Source organism: Sceloporus occidentalis, unplaced genomic scaffold (genome assembly GCF_023333645.1).
Source record: "Sceloporus occidentalis isolate IW3139 unplaced genomic scaffold, rSceOcc1.0.p SCAF_5, whole genome shotgun sequence".
Taxonomy (NCBI): Eukaryota; Metazoa; Chordata; class Lepidosauria; order Squamata; family Phrynosomatidae; genus Sceloporus; species Sceloporus occidentalis.
This window is the reverse complement of record NW_028316985.1, coordinates 164,859,557-164,881,626: the sequence shown is the minus strand read 5'-3', so window position 1 is coordinate 164,881,626 and position 22,070 is coordinate 164,859,557.

Genomic DNA, 22,070 nt, shown 5'->3' with positions numbered 1-22,070 from the left:
AGTCCTGTTTTACAGTACTTTTCTTACTTCCTTCTTCCACCCCGGTGTTGGGATGGATGGCCCTATAGTAAAAATTCTTGACAGACCTAGAGACAGCCCCACCCAGCATCTCAGACATCAAATGGATTTATGAACGGGGAAGACAGATCTTGGTTGAAATTACCACATTATCAATACCTTATTTATTCTAGAGTGTGTTGTTGTGTTGTTATGCACCTCCAAGCTGTTTCCAATGTATGGTGATCCTAAGGCAACCATATCATGGGGTTATCTTTGCACATTTCTTCAGAGGGGGTTTGCCACTGCCATCCTCTGAGGCTGACAGAGTGTGATTTGCCCAAGGTCATCCAATGGCTTTTTATGCTCAAGCGGGGCTTTGAACCCTGTTGAGTCCAGTGCTCAAACCACTACAAGATGCAATATCTCACTACTTGAAGGTGGTATGTATGGCATACCCTCCAACATTTCATAGATGAAAACTGGGACCCATGTGACCAAGCAGTTAGAGAATGGTCACAATGGCAAAAGGTTTTAAAAGGAAAAGATAAACAAGGAGATGCTGCAGCAGTTTTCTTTTGCCTGAGCCTATTGGGAAGGACAACATTCTCTGCTCTTTTAATTTAACTGAATGCAAACTACTTCTGCACTTTGAACTCAGTTTGCAGCAACTGAAGGTGTGGACAAAAGAGGAAAGTGGGAAGAGGAGTGAGAAACTGGAACATTTTAAAAACAGCTGGGTCTGCCCAGGCCAAATCATGACAGTTGGAGGTATGACATGGTTCTCTGCTGCCCTTCTTTATCACACAATTTCTGAGGTGATTTGACTGAGAGAATACCTGATTGAGATGATCTAAACTTTGTAGCTAAACCTTGCACTTGGATCACTGATATTCCAGTCCAACAGACGAATCATAAAATCATGTTGTAGTATTTTTCTTTAAAGTTCAATTGAGGCTTTCTCCTAGGTATATGTGTGCTAATGGTGGGAAAAATATGACCCTCCAGATGATGGACTCCATCTCCCAGCATTCCTTACCATTGGCTGTGCTGGTTAATGCAGCAGAGAGCTGAGTCCAAGTGTTCCTTGGTGGTCTCCCAATCAAGTACTAATTAGGGCTGACTCTGCTTAACTTCCAAGATGAGACATGATTTTGTGCCTTTAGGGTATTTGGGCATTATAAAATTATGTTCTCCTCATTCTCAGCCAACATGATGGCCAAGACGTTATGGATTGCGATGCTTAGTTATTGCCAGAAACAGAGAATAAACGTAGGAATATCAGAGCCCAGCAGATGGCAGCTCTACACTAGAGAGGAGAGTTTTAGTTGCTGTGACATTCAAATACGTAAACCAAATAAGCTAAAGAACTATGAGAGGCTCGAACTATTTGTGAGACAGCATTTTATCTGGGAGAGACTCAAACAAGATATGACAGAGGGAAGATCTATGTAGAACGGCTAATTATGTTCTGCCAAAAAGGAGACTGTGCACTGTCAAGGAAGACAGGAGACAGATTTAAATAAAATGTACATTCACTAATAAAAATGGATAGATCCAAATTTAGACAAAATTCCTATCATTTAAAAAATAGAAATACAATGCACCTCACCATTATTGGAAAGGCGGAGCAGCTTTCCTGGTGTTCTTGAATTGCAGCTCCCAGCAACCATAGCCCAGTGGTGTCACTTGGGTTGGTGTCACCTGGTTTGGGAACTCGTGGTGTCACCCCTCTCCATTGACCTCCTCCCATTTCACATCATACAGAATCATTAGTAATGTTACTCATAAATCGTATTTCCCACATACCACTGAATGTAATGCTAATAGTTGTGATATAAACAACTTGCAAAATTAAAATTATACCTTCAAATTACAATATTATACACAAAGCCTACATGTATTTACATATGAAAAGTGAAGATATGGTTAAAATGTGATGCTTTTAAATAAAATTTAAAAATAATATATATTTTTTAAAAATCAAAGTTTTTAATTTTTTTAAATTTAAATTTTTTAAATTTGAATTTTTTTAAAAAAAATTGTGGGGCCTCTCCTTTCTCTTCCCAGTCATTTCACCCCACTCTCACCATCTCTTAAGGCATTTTAAAGGAAAGCAGTTGAATGTCACAGCTTGTTTCTGCCAAAAGATAGGTGTTTGAGAAGCAGTGGTGTCAACCCTCCTTAGGGTGTCATCTGGTGTGGTCTGCACCTCCTGCACCCCCCAGTGATTCCACTGCCATAGCCAGCATTGCCAATGGTGAAGAAGGCTGGAAGTTGGAATCCAACATCAACTAGGGCATCATACTTTGCCCATCCTCCTTTAGAAATTAGTAGGCGCGAGGTATAATTTTTGACGCTAGTTTTTCAGTTCAGTCTGCTGAAAGACTAGAATCCCCTCATCTCCTGCAGAATTGGGCTGGTGGGCTCAATACAGAGTTGCTGCCTAAGGTCTAATCTGCACTGCAGAAAAATTCAGTTTGACACCACTTTAACTGCCGTGACTCAATATTATGGAATCCTGGGATCTGTAGCTTTTTGTGGCACCAGGGTTCTGACAGAGAAGGCTAGATATCTCACAAAACTACAGTCCTCAGGATTCCATAGCATTGAGCCATGGCAGTTAATGCAGTGTCAAACTGCATTATTTCTGCGGTGCAAATCAGACCTAAGACAGAGCAATATATGGCACAAATTAAACTAGGTAAAGTAAAGGTAGTCCTTTGACGTGAATGTCTGGTTGTAATCGACTGTAGGGAATGGTGCTCAGAGCCAGCATTATCCAAAGACGACTCTGGTGGTCATGTGGCCAGCATGACTGCACCAAATGCTGTTACCTTCCCACTGAAGTGATACCTATTTATCTACTTGCATTTGCATGCTTTCGAATGGCTAGGTTGTCAGAAGCTGGGACTAGTGACAGGAGCTCACCCCATCATGCAGCACTCAGGCCTTGAATTGCCAACCTTCTGATCTTCTGATCATCAGAATTGGCATCTTAACCAATAAGCCACCCCATTCCCCTCACAAGTTAATTTACATAGTACCTAAGGAAAATTCAGATATTTTGAGATATAAGTCATTCATTCATTTAAAATTTTATTGCTTATAGCAAACATGCAAAGCAGAATACTATACAAGTGAGAAAATCCCACAAAATACCTGAATCCCTCACTCCAGCATTAAAAATGCAATCAGAATAAATTAAATACCTATATTCTGCCTTTTTATGACACCCCAGATCTAGTGCATGAGGCAGCTACCTCATTCTGGCAAAAAGCATGACTGGCTTTGGTTTAATCAGCATCCTATTTTAAATGAATCTCTTTAAATCTGGATCAAAAATAAAACATGTTCTAGTTCTCATTGCTAAACAATGCTCTAGTTTTCCTTGGTTTGGATCTGGTCTAAGTTATCTGAGTGTAGTTCCAGTGAGAGCAGTGGGAGAAATTGGTCATCATGACTTAATTCAGTTACTATTGATTCTGACTGAATTTAAGTTCCTGTAACCTAATCTGTATGGAATCCAATGTTTCCTGCCTTAAATAGATTCTGTATTTGTTTTTATCTAGTCTTATAGTTGTTTCATTTATTTACTTTGTGTTTTATGATTTTAATTTGCACACTGTCCAGAGAACTTTGGTTACTGGTTGGTTTTAAAAAAGTAATAAATCTCAAATAATAAATCTCAATGGGGTTGAAGAAAAAACTCTCTACATGACAATGGTTGTGGTGATGATGATATTACAATATGATTCTTAAAAGATTTTAATGTTAAGACCTAAGGTAATTCTTCCCTGGACAGATGAGGTACGAAAACCTAACATGGCCTGATCAAAAAATTTCTTTAAGCCACTAAACCTAGATATTAACTTAGAAAATTAACATCAGTTTGTGTTTGTGTTTATGTGCTTGTGCACATTTTAAAATCTGTCTCAGTACTTACTGAATAATTTTGAATGAATTGAAGACCTTTTGAGGGTCTTTTAAGAACGAAGAAATCCCCCCCCCCCAGTTTTCTCATTTTGTAGGACAGAATTTGCAACATCTTGAAACAACTAAGTTCAAACTCTGCCCGAAATTTTAGTGCATTCCTACGGGACAGTTTTAAATGTGTATGTTTAATCTCTTTTTATGAGTTGATCACTGTTTTTATGATTGGGGAGAGGGTTGGGGTTTTGGGGTTTTTTTAATTGTAATTTTTAATTGTTTGATGTATTAATTATACTGTTGGAATCCGCTTTGATTCCTTTGTGAAAAAGCGGAATACAAATTATAATAATAATAATTTATCATTCACAACAACAGATTCCTGACTGAAAGCAAAGATAAACTGAGTTGGATTGGATGCTCAAAGCAAATTTAGGAACTTACGGTAACATTTAATCAAAGCTACGTATAATAAAGGCATGAACTCATCACTCATTTATTTTAGTAATATTCTAGTATGACACCACTTGGTTACCTACCCTCCCAACTCGGCCTGAGTGTGGCTGAGTAAGCTAAACAGCAGGCCAGCTGTGGCCAAAAGGAGAAGGATTAGTGATGGCACTCAAAGGCTCTTCTCTGTGGAAAAAATTCTATTAGGAAGTAAAGAGGAAGCTACTATTCTGCAGGGGGCTGATAGGCACCACAGCTGCTGCTTAGGAGAGAATAACACATTTGCGGAGATCGTACTGCTGGTTTTGAGCCAATGATAGAAAATACTGTACGATCAGTTCTGCACCTGGAACAGTGGATCCAGATTTTGGAAAGAAATAGTTGCAAAAACTAATTACTTGTACTTTCTCCAATTATCAAAAGATAAATAAATCACATTACAATGATACCTTCACAAGGAATAACTTCATTATAGCAAGTAGCAATAGCAAGTGTATTTTGTGAAGTCAAAGGCTTTCATGGCCGGCATCCATATTTTTTTGTGGGTTTTTCGGGCTGTGTGGCCATGTTCTAGAAGCGTTTATTCCTGATGTTTCGCCAGCATCTGGAATAAGCTCTTCTAGATGGCGGCAAAATGTCAGGAATAAACTCTTCTTGAACATGGCCACATAGCCCAAAAAACCCACAAAAAACCTAAGCAAGTGCATTTCTCTACCACTTTTTAGTGCACTTAAACACTCCCTAAGTGGTGTACAGTATGTGAGCTAATTGCCCCCCACAGGCTGGGTACTCATTTTAGCTACCTAGGGAAGGATGCAAGGCTGTGTGGACCCTGGAGCCCTTCCTGGGATCGAACTCAAAACCTTGTGGCTGTGAATGGCTGCAGTATAGTCATCTAACCACTGTGCCACCGGGGCTTCATTCATTTTGCACTTTACAGTCTATAACTTTAGTTACTTTTATTGTTCTGGAGTATGTGGCCTCACTATCTGTGTGGAGGTAGGAATATAATATGTTCTAGTGCTGGCTTGTGTTGTGCATCATTCTCTTTTGGGAGTGTTGAGACACAATGCACCAGTGCTTTGTGTCACTGGTCAGCTGCTTGTAATAGTGAGGTGTTTTCTTACAAGTTATGAAGAGTATTTTAGTTCTTGAATCAGGACAATAAAATGTTAATTTTAAAAAACATAACTATAATGGTAATACTACTTTTGGAGTAATGGAATTTTAACTAATTACTCAAAGGTAACCCTCCAGGCACTTACTGGAGCAGGCCATTAGTGTATTGGTTAATGGTGTGATTTTTCTGTAAGTTCAATAGGTTAGCTTGAGGTAGGCCAGGGTCTGATCTACTTACCTATAGTAGAGTTCATATTTAATTAAAGATAATTCTTTCATGGCACCTAGTTACAAAACACTTCTGGTATTATCTAGACTAAAGTTAATCTTCAGTTAATGTCAGCAGGAGAACCAATGCACATTTGTTCTATTATTGTGTCATATCTCTGCTGGAAAAGTCCTCTTCAAATGAGCAAATATCATGTCATTTATTGCATTAATAATATTTTGAAGGTCTGCATATGTTCTGATTACAAAGTGTGAATTTTCTAAGAGAAAGGGGAAGAATTCAATCTTAGATAAGGATGCTAATCAGCCTCATTGCTTAGACACAGAGTTAGACCTCTTCTACCCCATAGTATTATAAGGAGTCAAAACTGAACCTCCAAGCCATGTGAGAGATCAAACAAAACTTAATTGATGCTGTATGTCATAAAATAAGCAAGGCATATTTAGTCTATCAGCATCTAGGCTAACTGGATAAGTGCAAAATTTAACAAGTAGTAAAATGACTGCATGGCTGCTTTTCCATAGAACTATTTCACAAATAAACGAAAGCCTGAAAGGGAGGAGAATTAAATTGAGTGTAGCTCTCCCCGCAAAGTTACCTTCTGGTGAATTGGCACCCAGGATGTTGTGAGTACAGTGGACCCTTGCCTTACGCAGGGGATCTGGACCCCCTCCCCACGTAAGGCTAATTCCAAGTATGCTTGAGCCCATTCATTTGAATGGGGCTCATGTGTGTGGTGGCACGGTGGTGCGGGAGTGTGCGGGGTGCCGTGGGCGTGCGCCCCATTCATTTGAATGGGACACGCCGCCCCTTGTGCCTCACGTGCTCCCCGCAGCTTGAGCGCATACGCTCAAGTCCGTGTAAAGCGCGTCTGAATATAACATGGATGCACTGTACAGTCAGCCCTCCACATTTGCAGCTTTTAGTTTTGCAGATTATTCATGGATTTGATTAATATGTTCTTTTTAGGAACTTCTAGGTCTTCCAGTGCAATTGTATGGCCAACGACCAATAGCAATAGCACTTACATTTCTATACTGCTTCATAGTGAACTAAGCACTCTCTAAGCAGTTTACGACGTGTAAGTCAATTGCCCCCAACAAGCTGGGTACTCATTTTAGTGACCTATAAAAGGATGGAAGGCTGAGTCAACCTGAAGCCCTGGGATTGAACTCACAATGTGGTTGCATTACTGGCATTTAACCATTGTGCCACCAGGGCTCCCTAATGTCGATCAGAAGTTGTGCTGGAGAACCCAGAAATTTCTAGAGAGAACACTTCTCTAGGTATTTGCAGGTCCTCCAGTGCAATTCTGTAGTCATCTTCTGGCTGGCCTTGACCATAGAGTTGTGCTGGAAAACCTAGAAATTCCCAGAGAGGTGGTCTTTCAGGTAAAAAAAAGGTGGGTTTTTTTTATTTACAGTTTTTCCATTTTCACGGGGATCTTACATCCCTAACCCCAGTAAATGTGGAGGGCCCACTGTACAGTACCTATTTAAATGCCAACTTTGTCCTTGTGCATAAAGTGAACAACACACAGACAGTAAGATAGGGGCTGGGGGAAGGGGGGAGTTCAGCTTAGAGACCTGTTTTGTACATTATCTATAAAATGAGTCAGACTTTAAAAAGTGTCAGATGTTACATAGCATAATAAAAGTAATAGCATGATTAATCAGTCTCTTCTCACTCATTGAGTTGTGTTTGTATGGTTGGCTTCACAAAGGGAAATGCATTAGTTTTGCATCGAGACACTATATAAAATGCAGAAAATGAGGGGAGAAAAACCTTTGCTGGAGATGAGATCTCAAATGAAGTATCTATTAAGATACTGGATAAGCTATTTTGCCATGCTGAGATGACCTTTCTCAGTTGAAATCTTTGCAACAGAGAGGCTGCCATCCTATTGGTATTTCTTTATTTTTTAAAAATATTTATTTACATGTATTTATTTATTTAGTTAACACTAACAACAAAAAGATAAAATAATAGCTAATATACATTCAAAGAATACATTCAAAAAGAAAAAAGATAAAATTAAAAAAGAGGAAGAAGAAAATAAAAACATATAAATCATAATAGGGCTCCTACCCCCCCCCCCATCATCTTCACTGTATTGAAAATATAATTAAAAAAGAAATATATTATTCTACCACTACAGATCTAATTGATTATTCCTACTAGAATTACTAAAACCCATAAGCACAAATTATTACATTGTTAGGGGTTTTTTGGCTCAAAAAATCCATAAATAGTACTCAGTCCTTCAAAAAATCTTCAGTTGGCTTATCCTTCAGAAACAATGTTAGTTTGGTCATTTGGGCTGACGCAGCAACCTTAACAATCTACTATTCCATTGATGGTGCTTCAGTCTGTTTCCAAGTTTGGGCAAATAATGTTCTTCCTGTTATGATCTAACAAAGAATTAATCCATATTTAATGTCCTATTCTAATGTCTCACATCACCATGCTGCTGGAGGGCACATATGCATCATTGGCCGTGCCAATGATGCAGAGGAGAAAGGGGTTGTTCCTTTCTCCTCTTTATGGTTGGGGTGCCAGCAGGCATGAAACCACAAGGGCCCCTTTCCGGGCTGAAGAGAAGTGGCATTTTGCCACTTCTCTTTGACCCGGAAAAACACTGGGGCCACAGGGCTGTATGTGCAGATTGCAGCCACAGGGTTGTGTGTTCAGTTACTGTGGCTCCAATCCTGCACTTCCAGGGCAGCATAGAGCTGCCCCTTCCAGGCTGTCTGTACAGCACCTCTTGATTTAAACGTCCAGATGTCTTGTTCAAAGTACAGAAGATCCTTATAAAACAACCATCTGCAGTCTTTGTAAAACATCCCCATAAAACACCCCCAGTTCCTATAAAACAACCATCTCCTTTTTTCCTTTAAAAAAAAGCTTCCTGTGATAAGGTGGCTAATATTGTCTTAGGAAAAATGTCTCATCTTATATTTATACCAAACTCATTAAAGAGCATTACTGTTACAGTGACTTTTAAATTCAGCATATGCCTTAACTTTATCATACCAAAGTTACTCATGCCATCCAAACCTTAAATCATGACCCTCAATTTCCAAGAATCTCTCATCTCTAAGAGTTATCCATTCCTTCAACTGTACAAAATAACAAGCCTCCTAATACAATATAATACTGGGAACTCCCAATACCTATCCTGTTGGTATTTTTCACACATGTAAATTCCCTTACACACGTGATTGTACTTTTTGGGCATGGCATAACATCTGCATTCAGTTCACAGTTGCATAAATGGAGTTCTACCAGTGTAACTGCTGCAGTTGTACATTCTTGGGTGGTGTGCAGCTACTCATCAATGCCTTGAATGTATCACTTGATTCACAGAGTTTCGAGAAACAGCAAGAACATTCACAGATGGGCAGCTGGTTATACAGTGCTGTATCTAAATAATAATAAATAAGTAAAACTTTTATTTATATCCCGCTTATTTGTAAGAAACAATCAAAGTGGCTTCCAACAAATAAATTAATACAGATATACAGAAATGGTAGTAATACAAATATATACAACCCCCCCCCCCCCTTAAAAAAGAATTAAACCGTTCTGGGATTAAAATTCAAGACATTAAAATCAACACATTTATATTAAAATAACACAATAACGTAGCGCAAAAGCAGTGGGCAAAAACTCATCATGGCCGGGATTGTACAAATACACAAATGCTCCAAGTATGGGGAATCTATGCGTGGCTGGGGGCTATTCTGGGAAGGCCTGCTGGAAGAGATCCATCTTGACTGCTTTTTAAAAGCCATCTACAGTTGGATATTTCGTCTGGCAGGCCATTCCATAGGGTGGGAGCGACAGCGGAGAAAGTCCTCTGGGAAGTCTCCTTCAATTTAGTCCTTACAGGTTACAATAAATTCCTCCCAGAGGATCTAAGTGCACAGGGCGGATTATATGGAAGTAGGCGATTCCTTAGATAGGTTGGGCCCAAGCCATGTAGGGCTTTAAAGGTGATAACCAACACCTTGTACTGTGCCCGGAAACTAATAGGCAGCCAGTGGAGTGATTTCAATATTGATGTAATATGATCGCTCCTAGTTGTTTCTGTAATCAACCTGGCTTCCATATTCTGTACCAGTTGAAGTTTCCGGACTAGGCACAAGGGTAGCCCCATGTAGAGCACATTGCAAAAATCAAGTCTTGAGGTTACCAATGCATGTACTACAGTTTTGAGGTCATCCAGTTCCAGGAAAGGGCGCAGCTGGCTTATCAGCCAAAGCTGATAACAGGCGATCTTGACCATTGCATTCACTTGATTTCTCATATGAAGCGAGGGATTGAGAAGCACCCCCAGACTGCAAACACAGTCCTTCAAGGGGAACGTGAATCCCACTAGGACTGGAGATTGCAACCTAACACTTGGTTTGGGGGCCCCTACTGTAAGTACCTCCGTTTTGTGTGGATTCAACTTGAGCTTGTTTTCCCTCATCCAGTCCATTACTACCTCAAGGCACTGACTGAGGGGACACCAAAAAACGAGCAGCAAGCTTACACTTCAACACTGACTGAGGGGAGAAATGCCATCTGTCGTCATCGCTGATGACCGAGACATGGAGAAATATATTTGGGTGTCATCAGTGTACTGATAACACCCTGCCCCATGTCTCCGGATGATTTCTCCCTGCGGCTTCATATAAATATTGAATAGCCTCGGGGACAGGATGGCGCCCTGAGGGATGCCACAATTAAGCTCTGTTTTTGAAGAGCAACTGTCCCTGAGCATCATCCTCTGGAATCTTCCTAAGAGGAAGGAATGGAACCACTGCAAAGCAGTGCCTCCAATTCCTAACTCTCTCAGGCGTTCCAAAAGGATGTCGTGGTCTATTGTATCAAATGCCACTGAGAGGTCTAATAGTACCAACAGGGTCATGCTTCCTCTGTTGATGCTTAGACAAAGGTCATCAGTTAAGGCGACCATGGCAGTCTCCACCTCATATCCAGGCCTGAAACCAGTTTGAAACAGATCCAGAAAATCTAGGCTGCTACAGTGCAACCATCACTTAACTATAAGAATGTAGATTTACAGTATAAAAGGATGATATAGGGCCTGAACAGACAGGCCAAAATAAAGCTGCTTTGGGTCACTTTGGAGGTATACTGTTTAAATTCTGCATGCATCCTAAAAGGCCGGAAGATGTGACAAAGATACGCTCCAGTCCTAAGGACTAGAGCACAGCTTTAGCGGAGCTTCTGGCCTCTTAAGATGTGTGTGCCATTTAAACAGCATACCTCTGAAGTGACCCGAAGCAGCTTTATTTTGGCCTGTCTGTTCCGGCCCATAGAGATTTTTGTTTTTCATTCCCCTAGTTGTAAGGTGAAATGTGCCCAAAGCATCTGCCTCCAAAATAAATTAAATTTTTTAGGGAAGCAACTCTGCAGATATTTGGAAAAACCTCTCCCTTTATATGGAATCATGTTTATACACTTAAAGAACTGATAGACTGATAATCCAACACAGGCAATCCTTATGATCTGCAAGATATCTCATCAGCAATATTGAGATATCTTTGTTTCTTTGTTTTTGCTATTGAAAAGACTGCATTCCAACTTACGACTTTGCCCTAATCAAGCTATTTGGGAAAGGTCTTTCTCTCGGTCCCTAGATTCCTATGAAATTATGAATGGGCACCACAGGCAATAGGAACTGTTCCCAACAGATGTTAGCAACATAAGGATGTTCCCAAGGCAACCTTTTATACCTCTGATTCATGGAGTAATACTTCACAGAGCTCTTCTTTAAGCTGAATGAAGAAGCTGTTTTCTCTTTCTACTAAAACCAGCCAAATATACTGGCAATCCACATTCTTTTTACTAATTGCTGGAAGGAAGTTCTTGATCAGTACTGAGCCAAATAGAGCAGTAAGCTTAGTGGAGAGAAGGGGCCTAAAGGCATGAGATCCTGTCTGATCTTGCAAGCTAAGCAGGGTCAGTCTTGGTTAGTACTTGGATGGGAGAACACCAACAAATACCGGATGCTGTAGGCTGTATTTCAAAGGAAGAAACTGGCAGAAACTACCTCTGAGTATTCATTGTCTAAGAAAGTGCTGTGAAATTAATGGGGATGCCATAAGCTGTGAGGTGACTTGAAGGTGCATACACACATACACATTAGTGGTAAGGGTGCAAAATAAATGGGGACCATTCACACTATACAATTATACATTGTATTTCACTTTAATAGCCATTGCTGTAACCCATGGAATCCTGGGATTTCAGTTTAGGGAGGGACATTTAGAATTCTCAGCCAGAGAGCTCTAGTGCCTCACCAAAATACAAACCCCAGGAGTCCAGAAGATTCAACCATGACAGTTAAAGTGGAATCATAGCACTATAACTGTGTAGTGTGAAAGGACCCCGGACACGCCATATGAGATGCTTACTCTGGAATTGCCATTTTTTGTGCAGTCACTTTTTACAGGGCAGCTTTCTAACATCAGTTTTACATTTTTGCCTTCCTTTATTTCGACTTCACTGTTGGAGGGTTGTTGTTGTTTATTTGTAAGAGCATGAAATGAGTTCAGATGGAGAGGATTTTAACAGTCCAAGGGCATGGTGCACCTATTCACCATTTCCTCTTTAGAAAACTTGTTTTTTCTTGCAAGAAAACAAAAGACAGAAGAGGTGATTAGAAAATATGAGAGAACAGTAAATTGAAGATAGATTGTCTTGGCCTCCTGAGGAAAAAATATCTATGAATGAATCATTGTACAACAAAACATTATGTAGAAGGTTCCATCTTATTAGCAAAATTCCATCTTATTAGCAATGCTGTCAGGTACAATCCAGCCATTCACTATCAGTTGATATCTCTTTTAAAATCTTTTTTAAAAATGTGAAAGGATCTTGATTAATTTCAATTATCATTGCTGGTCCCTTGTTCTTGGCATTGCTTAGTAGTCTAGAGGCTGTCTAGGCACCCAAACCAGTTTTCCAAGAAAAAGAAATTAAAAAGTAATTGGGCTGTTGCTATGAACTCTGGAGAATTGCTAAAGAGAGTCAGTTTAGGCTGTCATTCACTCTAACTACTTTATTCTCCTCTACAACATAAAATCTTTGCTAGAAAAAAAGCTAAGATGATCAATCTTGTTGTTTGATGATGGATTTCAGTCTCTCATGAGGACTAAATTCATACATTCATCAAAGGATCAGGGGGTACATGCTTCCTCATCATGCTAATATAGACTTTCATATATAGAAGTTGATGCATTTGAATGAGGTTAATCATAGTAGCCTGGTAGATGTCAATTACTTTCATCAGGATTTTCAAAAGCTAAAAGTGTCTGCTTGAATCTACAATTTTATGTGTCCTACTGAGCTCATGAAACAATCTCATCTGATTTTGATCCTGTCTGTGGTTGTAGCTTATACATTAAAATCCATACACATTAAAATTTGTGAGTTGACCTCAGAAGAGTTCACTGTATGTATATAGGTGGTGGTGGTGGGGAAGCTTTCTTTAAAAAGATAAGCAGTATCTCAAGTGCTGTCTGCACTGGCCAGAATACTCTGGGGACAGCCCAGAGGATCCTGGCCCCAAAGCTGCACTCACCTCTCCTCACTACCTTAGCCGTGATGCTGGGCAGCAGTTTACACAGCATGACAGTGGTGATTCACTAGATTCTGAGGCCAGAGTGAGGTGCTGCATTCTGGCCTCAGAATGATGGAACCTTAACAATAGTACATGTGAAAGGGATCTAGGAGTCCTGGTAGACAACAGGTTGAACATGAGTTAACAGTGGGATGCAGCAGCTAAAAAAGCTAATGCGATTCTAGGCTGAATCAATAGAAGTATAGTGTCTAGACTGAGGGAAGTAATAATACCAATTCATTCTGATTTGGTCAGGACTCACCTGAAATACCATGTCCAGTTCTGGGCAACACAACTGAAAAAGGATGTTGAGAAGTTGGAGTGTATCCTGAGGAGGGTGACCAAAATGGTGAAGGGTCTGGAAACCATGCCCTACGAAGGGGAGACTTAGGGAGATGGGTATGTTTAGCCCGGAGAAGAGAAGGTGGAGATATGATCGTCCTGTTAAATATTTGAAGGGGTGTTATATTGAGTGTGGAGCAAGCTTGTTTTCTGCTGCTCCAGAGAATGGAATGCGGAGCAATGAATTAAAGTTACAGGAAAAGAGATTAGGAAGAACTTCCTGCCAGTAAGGGGCCATTCAGACTACCTTTTACCCCGGATCGGGAACCAAATTATCCATGTGAAGTTCATATTTACCCCAAAACTTTCACAATCGAATCAGAGGCATGCACAACCATTTGGGGGCAAATGCCCCTTAGCGTGGGTCTTTTCAACTCGGAGAAAAATCCGTCTCTTTTGAAAAAACCTGGGTTTGGCAAATATGAACTTGTCCCCTATCATGATCGGGTCAAGTTCATGGGAGGGGTTTAGGTCAGAGGGAGGGCAGAGGGTGAGATTCCCTCCCCTTCATCAGAGAAGGAGGAGGAGGAAGGAGCCGGGAGAAAGCAGGGGGCCATGGAGGGCAATCGGGAGCAGGACCAGGAGGAGAAGGAAGGAGCCAAAGGGTGCCAGGAGAATCAGGGACGGAGGAGGAGGATAAAGAGCTGGGGGAGAGAAGGGGGCCATGGAGGGCAATCGGGGTAACGGAGCAGCAGGAGGTTCAGGTCAGGTCAGAGGGAGGGCACCGAATGGAGCAAGCCTCTGCTCTCCCACGAGGGAGCTTTCTCTTTTTTAAAAAATTTTAAATTATTTTTGACAAACTATGCGCATATGTTAAAATATATTTCTAATTTGTATTGAAAATGTTCAGATGTGGCAATGGTTAACTAAGGTTTAAAGTGGTTCCTGTTGCAGGCCAGAAAGACTAGGCCTGGAAGAACAAGTCTTCAAGGACATGTGCTGAGACATAATATAAACAAATGTATTATTGTTATGCTCTTGTGTAGCATGGTGACTTCATGGGAAAGAGGTGTGTCCACTTGGTGGGAAAGTTGATCTTGTGAGAGAACAAAGACTGATGTTACATTCAAGCTTCTAGCATGAACTCTGAAAGAGAATAGATGTATAGTAGCCTGCTGTGAATGTGTAAATAGCAACAAAGTCAATAAACCCTCATTTGAGTGAAAATCTGTGTTGAAGTTACTTTGTTCCTGAGTAGCTAAGAAGACTGCATCTGTTCCAGTTGGTACCAGTTCAGAACCACCAGCAGAACGAGACATCACCCATAACAAAGAGTTTTTTTTCTAACAGTTTTAGCTTCAGATAAATAGATAGATAGAATGTTGCTGGCTTCCTGTTTCCCTTTCCCTTTCATTTCCGCCTCCAGCAGCAAGGCACTTAAGGTATTTTGTAGTCAGCACTGTGATTCTATTATTCTATCACCTGTGGTGGCTGTGGCTGTGCTGGGTGGCAGAGAGGGATGTACATGTGAGCATCCACCTGTACATGTGAGCATCCACCTGACATCAGAATGGGGGGCTCTGGATCTTCTGGGAGAATCTGGAGCCACTGAAAACTTTTTAAATTCCATGCTAAGACACTACTTTAGTCTTCTAGATTTCATGCTGAATGGCCTGGACTGTGCATGCCAGACTTAGTGGGGAGGCTGATTTATTTGGCCTGTGGAGATAGCCTGTGCAGTTAGGGCCTCAATGACCTCTCTAATGTTAAATTACAACAGGGATTTCTACAACCTGTCTAATTCTCAAAAGCTTGAAAGTATATTAGTATTTTGGCTAAGGTCTAACTCACATACTGGTTGAGTGGTGTGGGGGAAGTATCTAAAAGGCACCATGCTGAATCACTCCAGTCACACAGGAGAACTAAGGGAAATAGTATGAGTGCAATTGTATGGCTATTTTATTTTATTTAATTTATTGAATATGTTTCTGTATACTTTTTGCGGCCAAGTCTCTTCAGGTTGGTTCAGAGAAATTAAAATAATAGCATAAAATGCAGTCAACTGACATATAAAACCTTTTAGAATAGTCAAAGCAGTGGTTTTTTAAGCAGTTAAAATTTATTATTATTATTATTATTATTATTATTATTAACCTTTATTTATGAAGCGCTGTAAATTTACACAGTGCTGTACATGCAATCTTTTTAGTTAGACGGTTCCCTGCCCTCGGGCTTACAATCTAAAAAGACATGACACAGAAGGAGAAGGGAGTGGTGGCGGGAAAGGGTAAGAGGTCCAGCAGTTCCTCTCTACCTCCGAGGCCTGGACCAAGGCAGATGGACTGGAGGGAGGGCTTGGCTTCAAAATGGAAGGTTAATCTTCATCCAGGGAAAATACATACTCTCAAGTAGGATAATACATATACAATACATAGCAATACAGGAAATGGTTCGATAAACAGGCAACAAAAGAACATCAGATAGTAAGCGACAATTATGCAATGCCTGGGAAGGCTTCTCTGAACAGGATGGTTTTCAACTCCGTTTTGAAACTAGTTAAAGAAGTGATGGCTCTTGCTTGTGGGGGAAGAAGGTTCCAGGAGTGAGGCCCATGTTTGGCCCATGTTTAATTAAAAGCTTGACTCTAGGGCTGTGTAAACTAGCAGTATGGCAAGCCACCATGTCTTGGGCTCCAACAGCTGATGAAAAGCTCTCCCTCCATTCCAATTGCTACTGCTGTGGCCTCTGAGGGAGAAATGAACAGACAGTATTTGCTGGACTGGATCCTCTCACTCACTGCTGTCCCTTTTCCCTTGTATGTCAAGTCTTATTTAGATGGTAAGCATGAGGGGTGGAAACTGTCGTTAAACACTTGTAAACCACTGGGAGACTTTTAGGCTCAAGGGCAGAGTATAAATACTCAAAATAATGAGATAACTTGAGACTTACCCTATTTTTTAGATGAGGAAAAATGTAAAAGCAACATAAACTACTGTGTATGTATTCAATGCAGCATGGTGTAGTGGTTTGACTGTTGAACTATGACCAGAGAGAGACCAGGGTCCAATGCGCCACTAAGCCATGAAACTCACTGGGTGACATTGGGAAAGTCACATGCTCTCAGCCTCTGGGACAAACAAAGGAACACCGCCTCTGATGAAATCTTGCCAAGAAAACCTCATGATAGGGTTGCCATAGGTCAGAGATGACTTGAAGGCACACAATGGCAGCAACAAATGTACTTTAAGCACATGTTTTAAATATTGTACATAGTTTCAGAGGAGACTGAGCAGCAATGGAAATGTGAAGGATGTGGGAGGAAAGTTTAACTCTCCTCCTCTGCAGATATACATTTATATGAATCCTCTTACTCTTTTCAGTTTCATTACCAAGGCCAAAGTACGTGTAATGTCAATTATGTCACTTTTCCCTGAAATGAAGTCCTCCTTGCATAAACATGTTCTGCTCGAGATTGGAACCCAGCCTGGGGGCTAGGTAAGAACAGGTAGGGAGTTTTAACCTTGTCTCCTATAGTCCCAACCTGGATTGACAGTAAATAGCAACACTGCATGCAGTTTGGCCTTGGATTCATATTTTGCCCATTATGCTTTTCACTAAAAAAAAATGTTGCAGAGGCATGAATAGCTGTTTATAATTTGAAAGAGAGAAGAACTTGACCCAATGGCTTAGAACAAATCAAAACTATAAGTAGAACACATTTAAAAAAACCGAATTTGTGAAGTTACAGTGGCAGAGATGAGTTTTGGAAAACTTAGTGCACTTAGCGATGTATCAATCCTCTTTTCTTTTTCACTATAAAGATAAATCTATCAGCCATTAACGTGTGTTCAATAAATTCAGCAGAGATTGATGGGAGGCAACAACAAAAGTCTCTGTAGCTAAGTTACCAAGGAGAAAGGCAGGAAAACAACAGCATTCAGGACTTGCTCATGCAATGGATAGTGCAGAGTTGTGGGAATGCATATTTGATTAAAATATAATTTATGTATCTTATGTATTCGCAGCCTAAATGCCTGAAAGGCACCGGATCCCAGCCAATCATGGGTCAGCCCTGGTTAGTACTTAGATGGGAAGCTGCCAATGAATACCAGTTGCTATAGGCTGTATTTCAGAGGAAGGAACTGGCAAAAACACCTCTGGGTATACCTTTCCTAAGAAAACTCTATGAAAATCATGGGGTCACCATAAGTCAACAGGTGTTTTGAAGGCAGACACACACAAATCTTATTTACCTTAATTCAATAAGGGGACCTCCAGTTGGAAACCTCTGTGTTAAAGGGCTGTAAATGTCATCAGTGGGGTGAAGAGACCTTTTTCTCTTTCCATGGTGTCACATATCCAGGAGTGTTTGGTGGCACCCATGTCTCTGAGGTAGTGATGCCTCCCCCAATTTGAATCCAAGATTTGAAGGAGCTATCCAAAGTGCTGAAACCTATTCACACATAGAATCAATACCACTAGCTCCTTTAAAGCTAGAGAAAACCTGGAATAGATTGACTGTTCCACTGACATTGGAGCCACAGTCTGTCATTCTTGGCAGGGAGATTTAAAAGCCATGGTGGCAGCTGGGAGGAAGGAGAAAGCTTCAGGTGAGAACAAGAAAGGTGGTGGTGTTAGCAGGAGAACTGGCAGAGATCTAAGCTGCTTCCCTGCTCTGTTCATTGCTTGGCAGGGGCTGGGATCACCAGAGACCCTCTCACCATCAAGTGGGTATGCAACCAGGGTTGAGTCACAGAAAAGCCAAGGAAAGATCCTGACAGGACAGGAGAGGAGCAGGACAGAGAACTGGGGCCAGCCAGTTATCCATGAGACAGACCTTCACCCATTTCCAGTCTCCCACCTCGTGATGAATGAGGCTGGAGAAAGTCTAGAGCAGGAATAGGATTGCAAATTCTATCATGTCTAGCCAGTACAACTAGTGCTGGGAATTATAATATAATAACATTTGGAGGACTGCATGATTCCTACCTTTGGAGACTGCCAGCTCCCCATGTGCTTGTCTGAGCTATTGGCTCCTACAGTCACACTTCAGGCTGAACTACCAGCTCTAGATTATCTTTATTAATCAGTTATTCCTGTTCCTGAAACTACTCTTGAGTATCAAAAGCTTGATTGGACTCCCATGTATCTAACTCTTGACCTAATCCTGAAGGGACATCCCAAACCTATTAGCCTGATGTAGATTATACTTATCTATGGCCACCTGGATCCTGAAATGACTCTTTGCTCTGGGGAATTCTACTGAAGCTAGTGGGAGATGCTGATTCAAGGTGCTGAGGACAGAACAGTTTTGTTTGCCTCAGCTGTGATGGAATCTATTGTGAGGAAATGATTTTAGAGTTACTTGCAATGTTGCTTTCTTCCAAGAAGTAAGCTTGTCCTGCCTTGGTACCAAATTCCAGGTGTAGTATAGTACTAGAAAACAAAAACATCAAATAGGGGTTGTGTAAGTACAAGCCAGAGAGTATACACACACAAACACACAAAACTGTTGTGTGAACAGTCTCTCTAGAGCCATCAGAATGCTAACACAATTATTTATACAAGCTCCAGGACGTTCTCCAAGAGGATTACAGTGCGGGTGATTGTAAACATTGTGGTCAGATCTGAGGAGTTCCTCCATGAATAAAAAAGCAGTTGATTACAAATAATTATGAGCTGCTCTGCAAAGTACTTTTATCTCATGTAAACATTTGTTTGGCTAACCTCCCACCTAGTGGTGTAAGTCCTTTTAAATATATGTGATGGGATGCAAATTTGGGGAGAACCTGCCAGAAGCAATTGCTATCCCAATTTGCAACAAAGATCTCTCTGACTCATTTGCTTCGCACTGTCCGCCCCTTTCTGAATAGAGACAATCTATCAATACCAGTTCTCTCTCTCTCTCTCTCATTCTCTTCCCCTCCTTCCATCAGTTGCTCCCCTTTTCAGACAGAATATTTTTTCTCCCTGAGATACGTGGAATGGCTTCTAAATAAGTCAGCAGCTGTTGGGCCATCTGCTACTGAGACCAGCTGGTAAACACTCAAGGGAAGTTTTCCTGTGTTGGTTGTAGAAATGAAAGGAGAGGAAATTACAGGCATGGCATGATGTACTGAAATTCCAGCCCTTAATGGGAGAAGGTGCACTTTAAGCCAGACTTGAATGAAGAGACACTTCAAATGCCCTTCAACCTTTTACGTATGCCCCATATGAAAATCCTAGTTTAGATTTAGATTTTAAAATGGTGACAACTCTGAAGGGAAAAGCTAAATATTCCTGGCTGGATTCTACTGCATTGTTATTAAGCCATGGAGAAATGGGTGGTTATGCTTCAATCAGAACTTGGAAAAGTAACTTTGAAGACTACAATTCCTAATCCACCCTAGCCAATATGACCAGCGGTGTGCTATACTCCAGGTCCCATAAGCCCTAGCCTGCCTGGCCAATGAAACGATATGAGGAATCCTCAATACTGAAGTATGAGGAAGTTTCCTGAGATATTTAGCCTATTTTGTCAGAGAACTTTGTTACCACAACAAACTACAAATCCCAGGATTCCAAGGGTTGGAAGTTAAAGCACTGCCAAACTGCATTATTTCTGCAGTGCAGATGAAGCTTGGTAGAACCTGTCAGACAGTATATTAGCATAGCCTTTGAAAACATTGGGTCATCTTGTAATGGGAAATCTGACATGAGTATATAATTGTGTTGCATTTTGTACTTTGAACTACTAAATACTAAATAGGTGTTTTATACATATTAGTAAGTTAATAAGTTTCACTTGCTTGTGGCTGAGGGTGTACATATTGTAAGTCTGTTAAGGAAGTTTGGGCATTAGGCCAGTTCTGGGCAGTTAGCCAGAAAAATAAAAGCTAGCAGGTGTTTAAGGGGGAGGATATCCATATAGGGACATTAAGAGTCATGGTAGAGAATCCCTGTACAGACGTGTGGAAAAGGAATCTATAGTAGCAGAGAAGCAGATAGATGGGGATTTTCTGATGAACAGGATAAGAAAGTGTCTATAAAGGTTACAGTTCAGATAGCTGTAGCTAGAGGGAGCAAGCTTGTTTTCTGCTGCTCCAGAAAACAGGACCCAGAACAATGGATGCAAGCTACAGGAAAAGAGATTCCACCTGAACATTAGGAGGAACTTCCTGACAGTAAGGGCTGTTCGACAGTGGAATGCACTCCCTTGGAGGGTGATAGAGTCTCCTTCCTTGGAGGTCTTTAAACAGAGGCAGGATGGCCATCTGTCAGGGATGCTTTGATTTGGATTTCCTGCATGGCAGGGGGTTGGACTGGATGGCCTTAGTGGTCTCTTCCAACTCTACGATTCTATGATTCTATGATTCGATGATCTGTTGAGAGACATTGTGAAGACATGGACAACTGGGGAAAAAAGACTAATTTCTTTGGAGATGTGAGACAGTGATGCTGTGATAAACCAACTGACTATACTGGTGGAATAAGTATAGAGATCTTTTGCTAAACAGAGCAAGCTTGCATCTGAAATAGAGACTATTACTCTACCTAGATGTACTAAAATAGGTTACAGTGTATAATATGTCCATGTGGAGCACCAGCATTTTGCTGTATATGAATGACATCTCCTGATATACTGAAATACAGTCACCCCTACAAGTCCGCGGGCTTGAAATGCGCAGACCTGGAGGGGTGACTGCTAATAGTCTTAATGGGACGTGCACCCATGGCACACACGCTGCATGCACACGCCCCATTCAAGACTATGGGCTTGAATACACGTGAGATTTTGAACTCGCCTGGGGGGGGGGGGTCCAGAACAGATCTCCGGGAGTTCAAAGGTGACTGTATATCTAATAAGATTGCATTATACCTCCAATCTAATAAGGCTGCATTATATATCCATTCAGACTACTAGCTATTGTTATGTATGGGTGAATAAATAGCTGAATCCTATACATAGGTGCTTTGAAGTCCAATTTATTTTCCTGAATGTTAATGCTCAAAAATATTTGAAAAGGAGTTTCTTGTTGATTTGTCAACCCAGACTATACTGTTGTCTGCAGCCAGGCAGGCGTGGGTGAGCCCAAAGATAAACCAAAAGAACTTTTAGGTAGATACAGCTCAACAGGCTCAAGGATAACTTTCAGTCCTACACTTTAGTAAGGCTGGGGCACTATTCTTATTTCAATGTAATTATGTCATTAATGAGAACTTTGTGGAAGTAAATAGAATTATTATTTATAGGATGATGATGATGATGATGATGACAACGACGACGACTATGATGACTGAAACCAATAGTGCCCAAACTAGAACTAGGTTGATATCACAAAACGACCTTTTTTTACACAGCTCTATCAAACTGTGAGAAGAGTTTATTATGACATTTTCAGAAGTTATGGAAGGAGGTAGATATTCTTTATTATTAAATTTTACTATTCA